Source organism: Emys orbicularis, chromosome 1 (genome assembly GCF_028017835.1).
Source record: "Emys orbicularis isolate rEmyOrb1 chromosome 1, rEmyOrb1.hap1, whole genome shotgun sequence".
NCBI classification, from domain to species: Eukaryota; Metazoa; Chordata; order Testudines; family Emydidae; genus Emys; species Emys orbicularis.
The window spans coordinates 19,671,128-19,686,961 of record NC_088683.1 but is presented as its reverse complement, the minus strand read 5'-3'; the positions used below and the strand labels follow the sequence as shown (position 1 = coordinate 19,686,961).

General features: G+C 50.4%; 1 protein-coding gene across 1 annotated transcript in view; it reads right to left on the bottom strand.

The window, feature by feature from the left end:
• Positions 1 to 15,834, bottom strand: part of ELAPOR2 (endosome-lysosome associated apoptosis and autophagy regulator family member 2) — a 157,636-nt gene that overhangs the window by 60,116 nt on the left and 81,686 nt on the right. The window lies entirely within an intron of this gene.

The following is a 15,834-nucleotide window of genomic DNA, read 5'->3' as shown; positions in this document are numbered from 1 at the left end:
ATTGCCAGTACCCTTTGGTTAAATCTAAAGTAGAGATGAATTGGGCATGTCCCAATTTCTCCAATAGCTCATCTGTGCGTGGCATTGGATAGTTGTCAGGACGAGTTACAGCATTTAGCTTATGGTAGTCCACGCAAAAGCGTATTTCCCCATCTGGTTTGGGAACTAGAACCACTGGAGATGCCCATGCACTGTTAGAGGGGCGGATTATACCCATCTATAGCATGTCCTGGATCTCCCTTTGTATAGCAGTTTGGGCATGAGGTGACTCCCGGTAGGGTGGGGTTCTAATTGGGTGAGCATTACCTGTGTCAATGGAGTGGTATGCCCGTTCAGTCCGTCCTGGAGTGGCTGAGAAAATTGGTGCAAAGCTTGTGCACAGCTCCTTGATCTGCTGTCGCTGCAGACGTCCAAGGGTCGCGGAGAGGTTCACCTCTTCCACGCCACCATCCCTTTTTCCTTTGTAGTAGACACCTTCAGGCCACTCTGTGTCATCTGTTTCCTGGGCTGTAAACTGGCAAACGTTTAATTCTCTGGAATAAAAGGGCTTAAGAGAATTAACATGGTATACCTTAGGCTTTATGTTGGAGGTGGGGGAGGCTATGAGATAGTTAACAGCTCCTAGGCGCTCCTGGACCGTAAATGGTCCTTCCCACGACGCTTCCATTTTATGGGCCTGGAGCGCCTTTAAGACCATGACTCGGTCTCCTACTTTGAAGGACCGTTTTCTGGAATGTTTATCATACCAGGCCTTTTGCTTTTCCTGAGCATCCTTTAGGTTTTCTTTAGCAAGGGCTAAAGAGTGTCGGAGGGTGCTTTGTAGGTTGCTTACAAAGTCTAGAATGTTAGTTCCTGAAGAAGGCGTAAACCCCTCCCATTGCTGCTTCACCAACTGTAATGGCCCCTTAACCTCGCGGCCATACACAAGTTCAAATGGTGAAAACCCTAAACTGGGATGTGGTACAGCCCTGTAGGCAAAAAGCAACTGCTGCAACACTAGGTCCCAATCATTGGAGTGTTCATTTACGAATTTACGTATCATGGCCCCCAAAGTTCCATTAAACCTCTCCACCAGGCCATTGGTTTGATGGTGGTAAGGGGTGGCAACCAAGTGATTCACCCCATGAGCTTCCCACAGGTTTTTCATGGTCCCTGCCAGGAAATTAGTTTCCGAATCTGTAAGGATGTCGGAGGGCCAACCTACCCTGGCAAAAATGTCTGCTAATGCCTGGCACACACTTTTAGCCCTGGTGTTGCTGAAGGGTACTGCTTCCGGCCACCGGGTAGCAAAATCCATGAAAGTCAGTATGTACTGCTTTCCTCTGGGTGTCTTCTTTGGGAAAGGACCCAGAATATCCACAGCTACTCGCTGAAATGGGACCTCAATTATGGGTAGTGGCTGGAGAGGGGCTTTGACCTGGTCTTGGGGCTTTCCCACTCGTTGGCACACCTCACAAGACCGGACATAATTAGCAACGTCCTTGCCCATTCCCTCCCAGTGGAAGGACTTCCCCAACCGGTCTTTGGTTCTGTTCACCCCAGAATGGCCACTGGGATGATCATGGGCTAAGCTCAAGAGCTTTACCCGATACTTAGTGGGAACTACCAACTGTCTTTGAGGATGCCAGTCTTCCTGGTGCCCACCAGAAAGAGTCTCCTTGTATAAAAGTCCTTTTTCTACAACAAACCGGGATCGGTTAGAAGAGCTGAGAGGCGGTGGGGTGCTCCGTGCCGCCGCCCAAGCTTTCTGAAGGCTGTCATCTGCTTCCTGCTCGGCCTGGAACTGTTCCCTTGATGCTGGAGACATCAGTTCCTCCTTGGACTGTGGACTGGGGCTTGGTCCCTCTGGAAGCGATGCAGGTGCTGGGGCTGTTTCCATTGACTGTGAACCGCTGTCTGCTGGTGCACTATGTGGTATTTCAGGCTCTGGCTGAGCCTCTTGGGTAGGGTTATCTGCTGCTTCTGCCAGTTCAGGCTCGCTGGTGCCCTCTGGCGTTGGAGTGGTAGACGGGTTTGCAAGCGCTGGACTCAGTGCTGGCAATGGTTCTGGTACTGGTTGCGTTGCCAGTTCCGGTTCTGGGACTGGCTTTGGCTGGGTCTCTGGGATTGGATCCACTACGGCTGTTGCAGTCGTTGGCAGGGGATCCGGTTCCACCACCTTTGTTTGGGTCTCTTGTAACACAGACGGGGCCCTGGTGGATGGCTCAGGAACAGGGATGGGGGTGAAAGCTTGCTTAGCCTGGCTGCGGGTGACTATTCCCACCCTCTTGGCTAGCTTCACATGGTTGGCCAAGTCTTCCCCCAGCAGCATGGGGATGGGATAATTGTCATAGATTGCAAAAGTCCACATTCCTGACCAGCCCTTGTACTGAACATGCAACTTGGCTGTAGGCAAGGTTACAGACTGTGACATGAAGGGCTGAATTGTCACTGGAACCTCCGGGTTGATGAGTTTGGGGTCCACTAGGGATTGGTGGATAGTTGACACTTGTGCCCCAGTGTCCCTCCAAGCGATAACCTTCTTTCCGCCCACTCTCAAGGTTTCCCTTCGCTCCGAGGGTATGAGAGAGGCCTCTGGGTCTGGGGATCTTTGGTGTGATTGTGGTGTAATGAACTGTAATCGGTTGGGGTTCTTGGGGCAGTGAGCCTTTATATGTCCCAGTTCATTACATTTAAAACATCGCCCTGTTAAGGTATCACCGGGGCGATGTTGGTTGGTGGAGACTGGTGTGGTGGGGTGAGAAGGCGTCTGGGGTTTCCCTTGGGATGTAGGTGGGGCCTTGGGTTGTCCCCGGTGGTAAGGTTTTGTTTCGGGTTGCCCCTTCTGATATTCGCTCCAACTGCTACTAGTTTTTTTCTTTTCTGCCACCTCCACCCATTTGGCTCCAATCTCCCCCGCCTCGGTTACAGTTTTGGGCTTCCCATCTAGGATGTACCTTTCTATTTTCTCAGGAACACCCTCTAAAAACTGCTCCATTTTTACTAGGAAACCAGATCTTCCAGAGATTTAACATTTGCTCCTGATACCCAGGCATCACAATTTTTGTCAATGTGGTAGGCATGTCGGGTAAATGACACGTCTGGTTTCCACCTTAGGGCTCTGAACCGCCGACGGGCATGCTCAGGTGTTAGCCCCATTCTGATTCTGGCCTTGTTTTTAAAAAGTTCATAACTGTTCATGTGTTCCTTAGGCATTTCAGCCGCCACCTCTGCTAAGGGTCCACTGAGCTGCGGCCTCAGCTCTACCATGTACTGGTCTGTAGTGATGCTGTATCCAAGGCAGGCCCTTTCAAAATTTTCTAAGAAGGCCTCAGTATCATCGCCTGCCTTGTAGGTGGGGAATTTTCTGGGATGGGAAGTGGTACCTGGAGAGGGGTTGCTAGGATTGGCTGGTATATCCGGCCTAGCCCTTGCTAATTCCAGTTCATGCTTCCTCTCTTTTTCCCTCTCCTCCATCTCTTTTTCTTTCAGCTCCATAGCTCTCTTGTGGGCCTCCTCTTTGGCTTTCTCTTCTCTTTCATGGGCCTCCTCTTTGGCTTTCTTTTCAGCTTCTTGCTCGAGTTTTTTTAATTGAAGCAGTCTCTGATGGTTTTTTTCATTTTCTTCTGCTTCTAGTCTGGCCAGTTCTAGTTTGTTAGCTACTTCTTTGGTAGTCATTTTCCTGTTTTCTTGTGCTGGGCCACACCCCTCTGCAGTTGACTGAAACTGGGATGCACTCAGCTCAGGCTGCTGCTGAGGTAACAGAGACTTTCTAACTAGCTATCCTCGAGAGGTAGAAAGAAAAAAAACAATTCAGCTTGTAAATTCCTTTTACCAGCTGTTTGCTCACTGATTGAACCCTTCTCTTAACAAAGACCCTTGTTAAAAAAAACTTAACACCTCTGCCTTCAGGCAAGGAGAGATAAGATATGCATCTACCTTCAGCTCTGCTTTCCAAGCAGCTAGAAAGGCGAAAAAAAAAATCTTACTGGCTTTTGGTTTAAAATGATCCCACTGCTCTGCCACCATGTCAAGGCTGCTTCCCCACTCTGAACTTTAGGGTACAGATGTGGGGGCCTGCATGAAAACTTCTAAGCTTAACTACCAGCTTAGATCTGGTCTGCTGCCACCACTCTCGATGCTAATTCCCTTCCCTGGGTAGCCTTGAGAGACTCTTCACCAATTCCCTGGTGAATACAGATCCAAACCCCTTGGATCTTAAAACAAGGAGAAATTAACCATCTCCCCTCCTTCCTCCCACCAACTCCTGGTGGATCAAGCTCCAACCCCCTTGGATCTAAAAACAAGGAAAAATCAATCAGGTTCTTAAAAAGAAGGCTTTTAATTAAAGAAAAAGGTAAAAATCATCTCTGTAAAATCAGGATGGAAAATAACTTTACAGGGTAATCAAACTTAAAGAGCTCAGAGGACCCCCCTCTAGCCTTAGGTTCAAAGTACAGCAAACAGAGATAAACACTCTAGCAAAAGGTACATTTACAAGTTGAGAAAACAAAGATAAACTAACACGCCTTGCCTGGCTGTTTATTTACAAGTTTGAAATATGAGAGACTTGTTTAGAAAGATTTGGAGAACCTGGATTGATGTCTGGTCCCTCTCAGTCCCAAGAGCGAACAACCCCCAAAACAAAGAGCACAAACAAAAGCCTCCCCTCCACCAAGATTTGAAAATATCTTGTCCCCTTATTGGTCCTTTGGGTCAGGTGTCAGCCAGGTTACCTGAGCTTCTTAACCCTTTACAGGTAAAAGGATTTTGGAGTCTCTGGCCAGGAGGGATTTTATAGTACTGTACACAGGAGAGCTGTTACCCTTCCCTTTATAGTTATGACACATGGGCAAATGGATTTTGCAAGCCCCATCCTGTGTGATTGGTAAAGCACCATTTATGTTCATGGGGCCAGAGCCTCAGCTAATGTAACTTGGCATAAATCAGTTCAAACCAGCCAAGGATGTAATGCATGATATTGTACATATGTACTGATGTTTATCTCACAAGAGAAGAACCTGATGGACTTAAAACACCTTGAGAAAATTGTTGTACAGAAGCAGAAAGTACAGGTCATATCCAAATCCCAGCTAAGCCTGAATTTCAGGTTCCCACTCATGTATTTGACTCACATACAGCATTCCTTTGTGTAATCATCCCTGACTGGCAGGGCTAGAGGGAAAGATCAGTAGATAGGCCAAATTCTCCTCTCCATAACTTTGATACAACCTCCATGAATTTGAATGTATGATTTTCCAAACAAACCATTGTATCCATTCTAATACAGTCTTCATACTCATGAAATGGAGAGGAATCTATTTAGGTCTCGAAATAGGAAAGCATCCCTCTTCTGGAACGGTGCTTAACTTTAAACATGTGTTTAAGTCCCACTGAAATTGATTTCAATGGAATTTAAACACATCTTAAAATTAAACACTTGCTCAAGGATTTTCCTGAACTGGGGCCTTATATTGTAAACTCTTTGAGGCAAAGAGTAACTTTTCATTTTGTGTGTACATAGAGAGTAGCACAATGGCACCCCGATCCCTGATTAGTCATGAAGGTGTTATAGCATCATTAATAAATAAATACTAATACTAATCTTTTCCTGTTTTGTTTTCTTGGTGTTTTTCTTGAAGAGTGTGAAGAGAAGCCATCAGGAAAAAAACAGCAAGACATATCATGGTGCTGTTTAAGCTTGTTATCAACTCCCAACAATTTTTTTAATGTTTTTGTTTTGTTAAAAAAAAAAATTGAGAATATTGCTGAACCACATGTTCCAAATTTGTGAACTTCAAATAGGGGATCGGTATCCAAGGGAAATTCACTGCCATACTGACAGCACAGCAGGCATCAAAGCCTCCTGTTCAGCTTCTATTGGAGGTGACCAGAGATTCCCGCTTTAATGGAGTAGTATTGTTCCATTCCTTATGCTCTGATAACTTCAGATGAGGGGGAAGGGAAAAAATCACTGCATCCTTTTGAAGGAGGAACAGCCTGAATGACAAGGCAGACTGCTGTCCAGGAGGCTAAAGCTCATTATTGATCTTCAGCACTAGAGACAAAGCCCGCTGTAAAGGGTCTTGTCCATCCCTCCCCATCAGGCCCGAATGGAGGCCACGCCCCCTTGCTGCTGTGTCTCTGTAAAGACCAGTGTAAAGGGGAATTAACAGCCTCGGCGGCCCTAGGCAGGGCAGAGCACCAACAGTCTAGGGGCTCAGGCCCTCAGGCAAGGCAGAGCAGAACAGTCTAGGGCCTGCCGTCTTGGCAGGCAGACAAATGCAGGCTTCTTGGCTTAAGATGGGGAGGTAGCCACCCCAGGGGTGGGGCAGCAGCTGGAGGTGTGGGGACCTGGCCCACCCTACTCCACAGGTCCCAGCCCAGGGCCCTAACAGTGGTGGAAGGCTCCGCTACTGGGTCAGCAGGGATCCCACTACAACACGCTGACCAGTATTCTGGTCACACAACCGGATTATTGTCTGGTGTCCCTGGGGCTACTTCCTATGATCCTCTCACTGGGTACCTTCAGTTTGTGGGGGTTCTCTGTCTCCCCAGGGTACACAGCTAGCAGCAGTCCCAGCAACTCTTCAGCGTCCTTGTCGACTGGCAGCTCTGGCAGTCCCTTTAGATCCTCGGCACTGCAGAGGGCCCCCTCAGGCGCAAGCCCCAGCAGTGGGCAGGAGGCGGCTGTCTCCTTCGCCAGCTCCAGCCCAATTGAGCTGTAGGGCCCGCCTTTTATACTTTCTGTCCTGCCCCACTGTTTCTGGCAGGATGGGCATGGCTTGCCTGGCTCCGCCCTCAGGGCTGGCCTGGTCCCCGTCCTCCAGCCATGACAAGGAGTCCGCACTTGCGTGTTCCTTCCCAGCACAATGCTGCACCGTAAATGCAAAAGGTTGGAGGATAAGGCACCACCGCATCAGCCCCGCATTGGTGTCCTTCATGGTTTGTCAGCATTTTAGGGGTGCATGGTCTGTCACTACAATGAAGGGCCCGCCCAGGAGGTAATAATGGAGGGCTTCTACCGTCCACTTAACTGCTAGGGCTTCTTTCTCAATGACCGAATAGTTGTGCTCCCGGGGGAATAGCTTCCGGATGATGTAGAGGACTGGGTATTCCTCCCCATTTGGACAACGAAGCCATGGGTGAAGTTAGGGCTTTACAGTACCAGTTCTTGGCATAGGTGGTCCTTCAGTGTCCAAAAAGCCTCTTTGCATTTGTGGGACCAGCGTACCCATTGCGGGCTGTCCTTAATGAGTAGATCAGTCGAGCGTGCGGCAATTGTGGCGAAGCTGGGAATGAATCGGCAATAATACCCCACTAGTCGCCTCACCTGTTTTTTGGTGGTTGGGGCTGGGTGGTCCTGTGTAGCCTGGACCTTCCTGACCAGGGGGGGCACACCTTCCCTTGCCCGAGGGTGTAACCGAGGTAGGTGGTCTCTTGCTAATCGATCTGGATCTTCTTAGGGTTTGCAGTCAGCCCTGCCTCCTGGAGGGTCCTCAGGACAGCTGCCACCTGGTCCAGGTGGTCCTCCCAGTGGCAACTGTAGATCACTATATCATTGAGATAGGCCACGGCGTACTCAACATGGGGCTGCAGCAGATTGTCCATCAGACACTGGAAGGTTGTAGGGGCTCCATGAAGGCTGAAGGTCATCCTGGTTAATTGGTAGAGCCTGCTGAGTGTAGCAAAGGCTGTCTTTTTCTTCGATCCAGGTTCCAGTGGGATCTGCCATTAGCCCTTGGTCAGATCCAAGGTGTTGACGTAGCGGGCCTCTCTGAGTCGGTCGAGTTACTCGTCAATCCAGGGCATTGGATATGCGTCGAATTTAGAGATAGTGTTGACCCTCCAGAAATCAATGCAGAACCGGAGGGTCTCATCTGGCTTGAGGACCAGCACTCTGGGGCTGCACCACTTGCTCTGTGACTTCTCGATTACCTCTAGGTCTGCCATTGCCTAGACTTCCTGCTCTATCACATCCCACATTCGATGCGGAAGAGGTCTCGTCACCTCACGAACCATTTCCCCTGGGTTGGTCTGGATGGTGTGCTGTCCAGGTAAGGCTGTGAAGGTTTTGGGAAAGGCCTCCAGCAGCCGCTTGGTCTGCTTCCACTACTCTTTCTTGGGGGTATCCCTAAGCAGGGGCTCTTTGCGCTCCGCCACCACAGGGACCTTGCAGTTGCAGTACATACTGTAGGAGCCCCTGGGTCCGGGACGGGGTCTGTTCCCAGGTCTCCCGCATTAAGTCGAGCAAACCCCAAAGCTCGTGACCGTACAGTAGCTCAAATGGCGAGAACTTGGTGGAGGCTTGTGGCACCTCCCTAATGGCAAGCAGTAAGGGGGGGATCAGTTGATCCCAGTGGCACAAGTCCTTAGTTGGGATCTTCCAGAGCATATCTTTAAGGGCCCGGCTGAACCAATCCATCCGTCTGGGGGTGGTAGATTGATGTCCGCAGCGTCTTGATCCCTAGGAGGCCACAGACTTTGCAGAGCAGCTGGGAGGTGAAGTTTGTCCACTGGTCCGTAATGGTCTCCCGGGGTAAGCCCACCCAGGTGAAGATCTTCAGGGGTTCAGCTGCGATGATCCAATCGGTGGCTTTCCTTAGGGGGACAGCCTCTGGAAAGCGGATAGCATAGTACATCACTACTAGAATGTAGCGGAAGCCGGCGACGCTTTTCGTGAGTGGCCCCACCTGGTCCATCACAACCCTCTCAAAGGGCATCCCTACCACCGGCAAGGGGATCAGTGGGGCTTTCTGTAACCCCAGAGATGCTGCCAGTTGGCACTCTGGGCAGGAAGCGCAGTAATCCTTGACGTCCCAGTGCATGCCCTGCCAAAAGAACCGGGCCAAGACCCAGGCCAGGGTCTTCTCCTGTCCCAAATGGCCAGTCGCAGTGATGTTATGGGCTAATCTCAGTACTGCCCACCAGTGACGCTAGGACACGACCAGCTGGGAATGAGGCTCACGGGTCCGAGGGTCTCAGTCGACCCGGTACAGGAGCTCCCCTGTCAACTTGAACCGTGGCCACTGACTGCAGATCCGTCGCCATCCCGTTGATATACGCTATCTGTTCATAGGCCCAGCTGAGGGTGGGGTCCTCTCTTTGGTCCCTGCTGACTCCCGCGTCCAGGGGGCTTCCCCGCTGTCCAACCGGGTTAGCTCGTCTCCTTCTGGGGTGTTGAGGGCCCCAGGTGGGGCTGAGGGGTCGCCTGGGTTAGTCTTCCTGGGGCCCTCAACCTCGCCCTCAAGGGGGTCTCCCTCGAGAGCCATCTGCACCAGTAGGTCCCGGAGGCTCGCAGTTTGCAGAACCTTAGTGAATTCTGGCCAGTTTCATCTGAGAATGATGGGGTAGGCAGCTTCGGGGCGACCCCCGCCGTCATTTCCCGGGTCACTCCGTCCACAGTTAGCGGTACCAGGGCACTTGGATATGACTTCAAGTCCCCATGGATACAGAGGAGTTGAATCTGGCCCGGTGCAAGGTCGCTTGCCGGGGTAAGTCACTGATGCACTAGGGTTTGCCCACAGCCAAAGTCCACCAGGTCATGCACTTGTTTCCTGCCAAGGCCCATGGGGACAGTCACCATGGCAATAGGACGCAAGCGGGCATGGGCCTCTCCGGTGTAAACCTGGCCAGGGGAGCAGTCCATGACTGGGTACTGTCGCTGGAGGTGTCCAAATCAACCACAAGCAAAACAGGAACCAATCTCAGTGTGGCTGGCCCAGCTCTCGGGGTTCTGCGGATGATTTGGAGGGCTCTGGTTCAGGGATTTCCCTCCTTTGCCATGGCCTGCAGGCGTTCCACGGGACATCGGGATGGGTTGTGGCAGGTAGCCGCTGCTGCGTCCCTCATTGTGGCTTGAGCCTGTCCAGGCCACTGTCTTAGGGTAGGAGGGTCTATCCGAGCCCAGGAGGCTCCACAGTGCCGCTGCAGCTACGGGTGCTACTGTGGTTTCTGCGGCCAGAAAATCCTCCATTAGGCCGACCACCATCCTCAAGGTGGTGGGAGAGGATTTTGAAGGACCCAGGCTCTCCCTCAGGGTGGGAGAATGTGAATGAACTGCTCGACGAACACCTGCTTGGCTACTTCAGTGGTGGAGTGTTGTTCGGGTTGGAACCACTGCCAGCAGATGTCCTTGAGCTCCTATGGTGTGACCCAGGGTCGGGTCCCTAGCGGGTAGGTCTCCCCCCAGAACTGGCACCAAAAGGTTTCAGGGGTGATGTCTAGAGCGCCAAGGAGGGCCAACTTTACTGCTCTGTAGTTGCAAACCTCATCGTTGGGGAGCCCGCAATAAGCAGTCTGGGCCGCCCCCATTAGGTAGGGGGTCAAAAGCGTGGTCCATTGGTTCAGTGGCCATCGCACCACCGAAGTGAGCCACTCAAAAGCTTTCAGGAAGATTTCTGGGTCATCATCAGGCCCCATCTTTGTGAGGTGTACCGGCCTCATGGCGGTTGTTGGGGTTGTTGCTCCTCTGGGAGTGGGGCCGGAGGGGCTGGGAAGCAGGGTGGCCAGCTGCTGAAAGCATTGTTGCTGCTATTCCTGGTGCTGGGCCCCCACCTACCCGATCAACTGCTGCTGCTGGGCCCCAAGTTGCTGCACCTGTTGCTGCTGGAGCTGGACTGCCTGTTGCTGCATCTGGCTCTCCGCCCACCATTTTATAAACTTGTCCAGTTCCATCGTAGTCTCTCAGGTGGGCAGCGGGCTAGGAGCACGTGCAGTCCCCTTGTCTCAGGGGTTACCCGTGTTCTCCACCACGTGTAGAGGGTCATGTCTGTCCCTCCCGGTCAGACCTGGAGGGAGGTCGCACCCCCTCACTACTGCGTCTCTGTAAAGACCAGCATAAGGGCCCAGGCTCTGACCCTCTAGGCAGGGCAGAGCACCAAACAGTCTAGAGGATTGGGCCCTCAGGCAGGGAGGAGCAACAACAGGCTAGGGGCTCAGGACCTCAGGCAGGGTGGAGCACCAAAGAGTCTAGGGCCCACCATCTTGGCTCGGGCAGATGGCAGACAAATGCAGGCCTCTTGGCTTAAGGTGGGGGAGGCTGCTACCCCGGGGTGAGGTTGGCAGCAGGTGGGGAGGCTGCCACCCCAGGGGTGAGGTTGGCAGCAGTGGGTAGGGAGACCCAGCCCCACCCTACTCCACCAGGTCTCAGCCCAGGGGACTAACAGTGGCGGAGGGCTCCACCATTGGGTCTGCAGGGATCCCATCACAACACACTGACCAGTATTCTGGCCACACAACTGAACTATTGTGTGGTGTCCCTGAGCTACTTCCTATGATCCCCTCGCTGGGTACCTTCAGTTCGTAGAGGTCCTCCGTCTCCCTGGGGTACACAGCTAGCAGCAATCCCAGCAGCTCTTTGGCGTCATTGCTGGCTGCTCTGACAGTCCCTTCGGGTCCTCGGTGCTGCAGAGGACCCCCTTGGGTGCAAGCCCCAGCAGCGAGCATGAGGTGGCTGTCTCCTTCACCGGCTCTGGCCCAACTGAGCTGTAGGGCCTGCCTTTTATACTTTCTGTCCCTCCCCTCTGTTTTGGGCAGGGTGGAGGTGGCTTGCCTGGCTCCACCCACTAGGGGGTGGGGGGTGGCTCCTCCCATCAGGCGTGGAGGGAGGCCACGCCCCCTTGCTCCACCCACTCTAATTTTGTTTTGAAATTTGCTAGCTTATATCAGCCAGATATTACCTTACTCCACAGGAGGCTGCGCTTCCTGTCAAAACAGGGGCTGCTAACAGGGAGTTTCGCAAGGGAGTTCTCCAGGTGAAGGAGGAGCTAATACAGCATCTGTGGGGTAAGTGACTGTCTGTAGTGTGTGTTTGTTTGTGTTTGGGGGTTACTTGCTGTGTGCTGAGCTTGTGTTTGTTTGTTTGGTTGTTTGAGGGACCGTGTGCTCTGGCTGGCAGTTGGAGGCAGGTTTGAAAGCTCGAAGCCTCTGGTAATTGGCTGAGCCTTAATCAGTGGGCGGGGCATTCACTCAGGCCAGGGCTTTATAAAGCCGCGCACAAGCGACCAGGGAGCTTTGCGAACAGGGGCTGCTAACAGGGAGTTTCGCAAGGGAGTTCTCCAGGTGAAGGAGGAGCTAATACAGCATCTGTGGGGGACCGTGTGGTCTGGCTGGCAGTTGGAGGCAGGTTTGAAAGCTCGAAGCCTCTGGTAATTGGCTGAGCCTTAATCAGTGGGCGGGGCATTCACTCAGGCCAGGGCTTTATAAAGCGGCGCACAAGCGAACAGGGGCTGCTAACAGGGAGTTTCGCAAGGGAGTTTAGAAGGGGAGTGGGAAGGGAGTGGGAGTCCCTCGCCAGCCGTAACCCCATCCCCGTGGCCCCCCCCTAAAACCTATAAACCAAACCACATTCCAAAACTCCCTTCTGTAAACCACCCTTTCACTAACTTGGATACAATGCAGGCAGAAGCCCAGCAGCAGAGTGGGGGCTATCCAGTTTATTGCACCAACTGTTGCATGTATGATTACCTGCCCTGTGGGCGGGTGGCGTATGTGTGCAGTCGGTGCAAGGAGCTCCTGGGCCTCAGAGACCATGTACGGACTTTGGAGGCCAGGGTGGCGGAACTGGAGGAGCTGAGAGAGGCAGAGAGGTATGTTGATGAGGCTTTCCGGGACACTGTAGAATTGTCCCACCTCCGCTTAGACAGCACCTGTGCTGTTAAGGAGGAAGAAGGGCCCAGGGAAGTAGAGCAGTCAATGGGAGCAGAGGGAAACTTTCCCATAGTTGGGACCCTCCTTCCAGATGGTTCTGGGGTTGCCTCTCGCACTGAGGTTGCCTCTCCCGGGGAGGGAACTCCAGTTTCTAGGAAAAGGCAGGTGTTAGTAATGGGAGATTCGATTATTAGAAATGTAGATAGCTGGGTCTGTGATGACCGGGAGAACCGTATGGTGACTTGCCTGCCTGGTGCGAAGGTTGCGGATCTCTCGAGGCATCTAGATAGACTTATGTGTAGTGCTGGGGAGGAGCCGGTGGTCGTGGTACATGTAGGTACCAATGACATAGGGAAGGGTAGGAGAGATGTCCTGGAAGCCAAATTTAGGCTGCTAGGGAAGAGACTGAAATCCAGGACCTCTATGGTGGCATTTTCAGAAATGCTCCCAGTTCCATGCGCAGGGCCAGGTAGGCAGGCAGAGCTTCAGAGTCTCAATGCGTGGATGAGACGATGGTGTAGAGAGGAGGGGTTCACGTTCATTAGGAACTGGGGAAACTTCTGGGATGGGAGGAGCCTATACAGGAGAGATGGGCTCCACCTAAACCAAAGTGGAACCAGACTGCTGGCACTAAACATTAAAAAGGTTGTAGAGCAGTTTTTAAACTAGGAGATGGGGGAAAGCCGACTGCCGCAGAGGAGCGTGTGGATCGGACACAGACTTCTCTTAGGGGAGAGTCTGATGATAGAGAATCTCCAGGTTATAGTCAGGAACAGAGGACTGAAAAGTATAATGTAAGGGCCGGATCAGATGATAAACAGTCACATAAAAAAGAATAACAGGAGTACTTGTGGCACCTTAGAGACTAACAAATTTATTAGAGCATAAGCTTTCGTGGGCGGCCCACGAAAGCTTATGCTCTAATAAATTTGTTAGTCTCTAAGGTGCCACAAGTACTCCTGTTATTTTTGCGGATACAGACTAACACGGCTGCTACTCTGAAACCTGTCATAAAAAAGAATCTGGCACATCAGAAAAAGGCAGGCTAATAAACAGGGACAAGTTTTTAAAGTGCTTGTACACAAATGCCAGAAGTCTAAATAATAAGATGGGTGAACTAGAGTGCCTTGTGATAAAGGAGGATATAGATATAATAGGCATCACAGAAACCTGGTGGACTGAGAGCAATCAATGGGACACAATCATTCCGGGGTACAAAATATATCGGAAGGACAGAACAGGCCATGCAGGGGGAGGAGTGGCACTATATGTTAAAGAAAGTGTAGATTCAAATGAAGTAAAAATCTTAAGTGAATCCACAGGTTCCATAGAGTCTCTATGGATAGAAATTTCATGCTCTAGTAAAAATATAACATTAGGGATCTATTATCGACCACCTGACCAGGACAGTAATAGTGATGATGAAATGCTAAGGGAAATTAGAGAGGCTATCAAAATTAAGAACCCAATAATAGTGGGGGATTTCAATTATCCCCATATTGACTGGGAACATTTCACTTCAGGACGAAATGCAGAGATAAAATTTCTCGATACTTTAAATGACTGCTTCATGGAGCAGCTGGTACGGGAACCCACAAGGGGAGAGGCGACTCTAGATTTAATCCTGAGTGGAGCGCAGGAGCTGGTCCAAGAGGTAACTATAGCGGGACCGCTTGGAAATAGTGACCATAATACAATAGCATTCAACATCCCTATGGTGGGAAAAACACCTCAACTGCCCAACACTGTGGCCTTTAATTTCAAAAGGGGGAACTATACAAAAATGAGGGGGTTAGTTAGACAAAAGTTAAAAGGTACAGTGACTAAAGTGAAATCCCTGCAAGTTGCGTGGGCCCTTTTTAAAGACACCATAATAGAGGCTCAACTTCAATGTATACCCCAAATTAAGAAAAACAGTAAAAGAACTAAAAAAGAGCCACCGTGGCTTAACAACCATGTAAAAGAAGCAGTGAAAGATAAAAAGACTTCCTTTAAAAAGTGGAAGTCAAATCCTAGTGAGGCAAATAGAAAGGAGCACAAACACTGCCAACTTAAGTGCAAGAGTGTAATAAGAAAAGCCAAAGAGGAGTTTGAAGAACGGCTAGCCAAAAACTCCAAAGGTAATAACAAAATGTTTTTTAAGTACATCAGAAGCAGGAAGCCTGCTAAACAACCAGTGGGGCCCCTTGACGATGAAAATACAAAAGGAGCGCTTAAAGATGATAAAGTCATTGCGGAGAAACTAAATGGATTCTTTGCTTCAGTCTTCACGGCTGAGGATGTTAGGGAGATTCCCAAACCTGAGCTGGCTTTTGTAGGTGACAAATCTGAGGAACTGTCACAGATTGAAGTATCACTAGAGGAGGTTTTGGAATTAATTGATAAACTCAACATTAACAAGTCACCGGGACCAGATGGCATTCACCCAAGAGTTCTGAAAGAACTCAAATGTGAAGTTGCGGAACTATTAACTAAGGTTTGTAACCTGTCCTTTAAATCGGCTTCGGTACCCAATGACTGGAAGTTAGCTAATGTAACGCCAATATTTAAAAAGGGCTCTAAGGGTGATCCCGGCAATTACAGACCGGTAAGTCTAACGTCGGTACCGGGCAAATTAGTTGAAACAATAGTAAAGAACAAAATTGTCAGACACATAGAAAAACATAAACTCTTGAGCAATAGTCAACATGGTTTCTGTAAAGGGAAATCGTGTCTTACTAATCTATTAGAGTTCTTTGAAGGGGTCAACAAACATGTGGACAAGGGGGATCCGGTGGACATAGTGTACTTAGATTTCCAGAAAGCCTTTGACAAGGTCCCTCACCAAAGGCTCTTACGTAAATTAAGCTGTCATGGGATAAAAGGGAAGGTCCTTTCATGGATTGAGAACTGGTTAAAGGACAGGGAACAAAGGGTAGGAATTAATGGTAAATTCTCAGAATGGAGAGGGGTAACTAGTGGTGTTCCCCAAGGGTCAGTCCTAGGACCAATCCTATTCAATTTATTCATAAATGATCTGGAGAAAGGGGTAAACAGTGAGGTGGCAAAGTTTGCAGATGATACTAAACTACTCAAGATAGTTAAGACCAAAGCAGATTGTGAAGAACTTCAAAAAGATCTCACAAAACTAAGTGATTGGGCAGCAAAATGGCAAATGAAATTTAATGTGGATAAATGTAAAGTAATGCACATTGGAAAAAATAA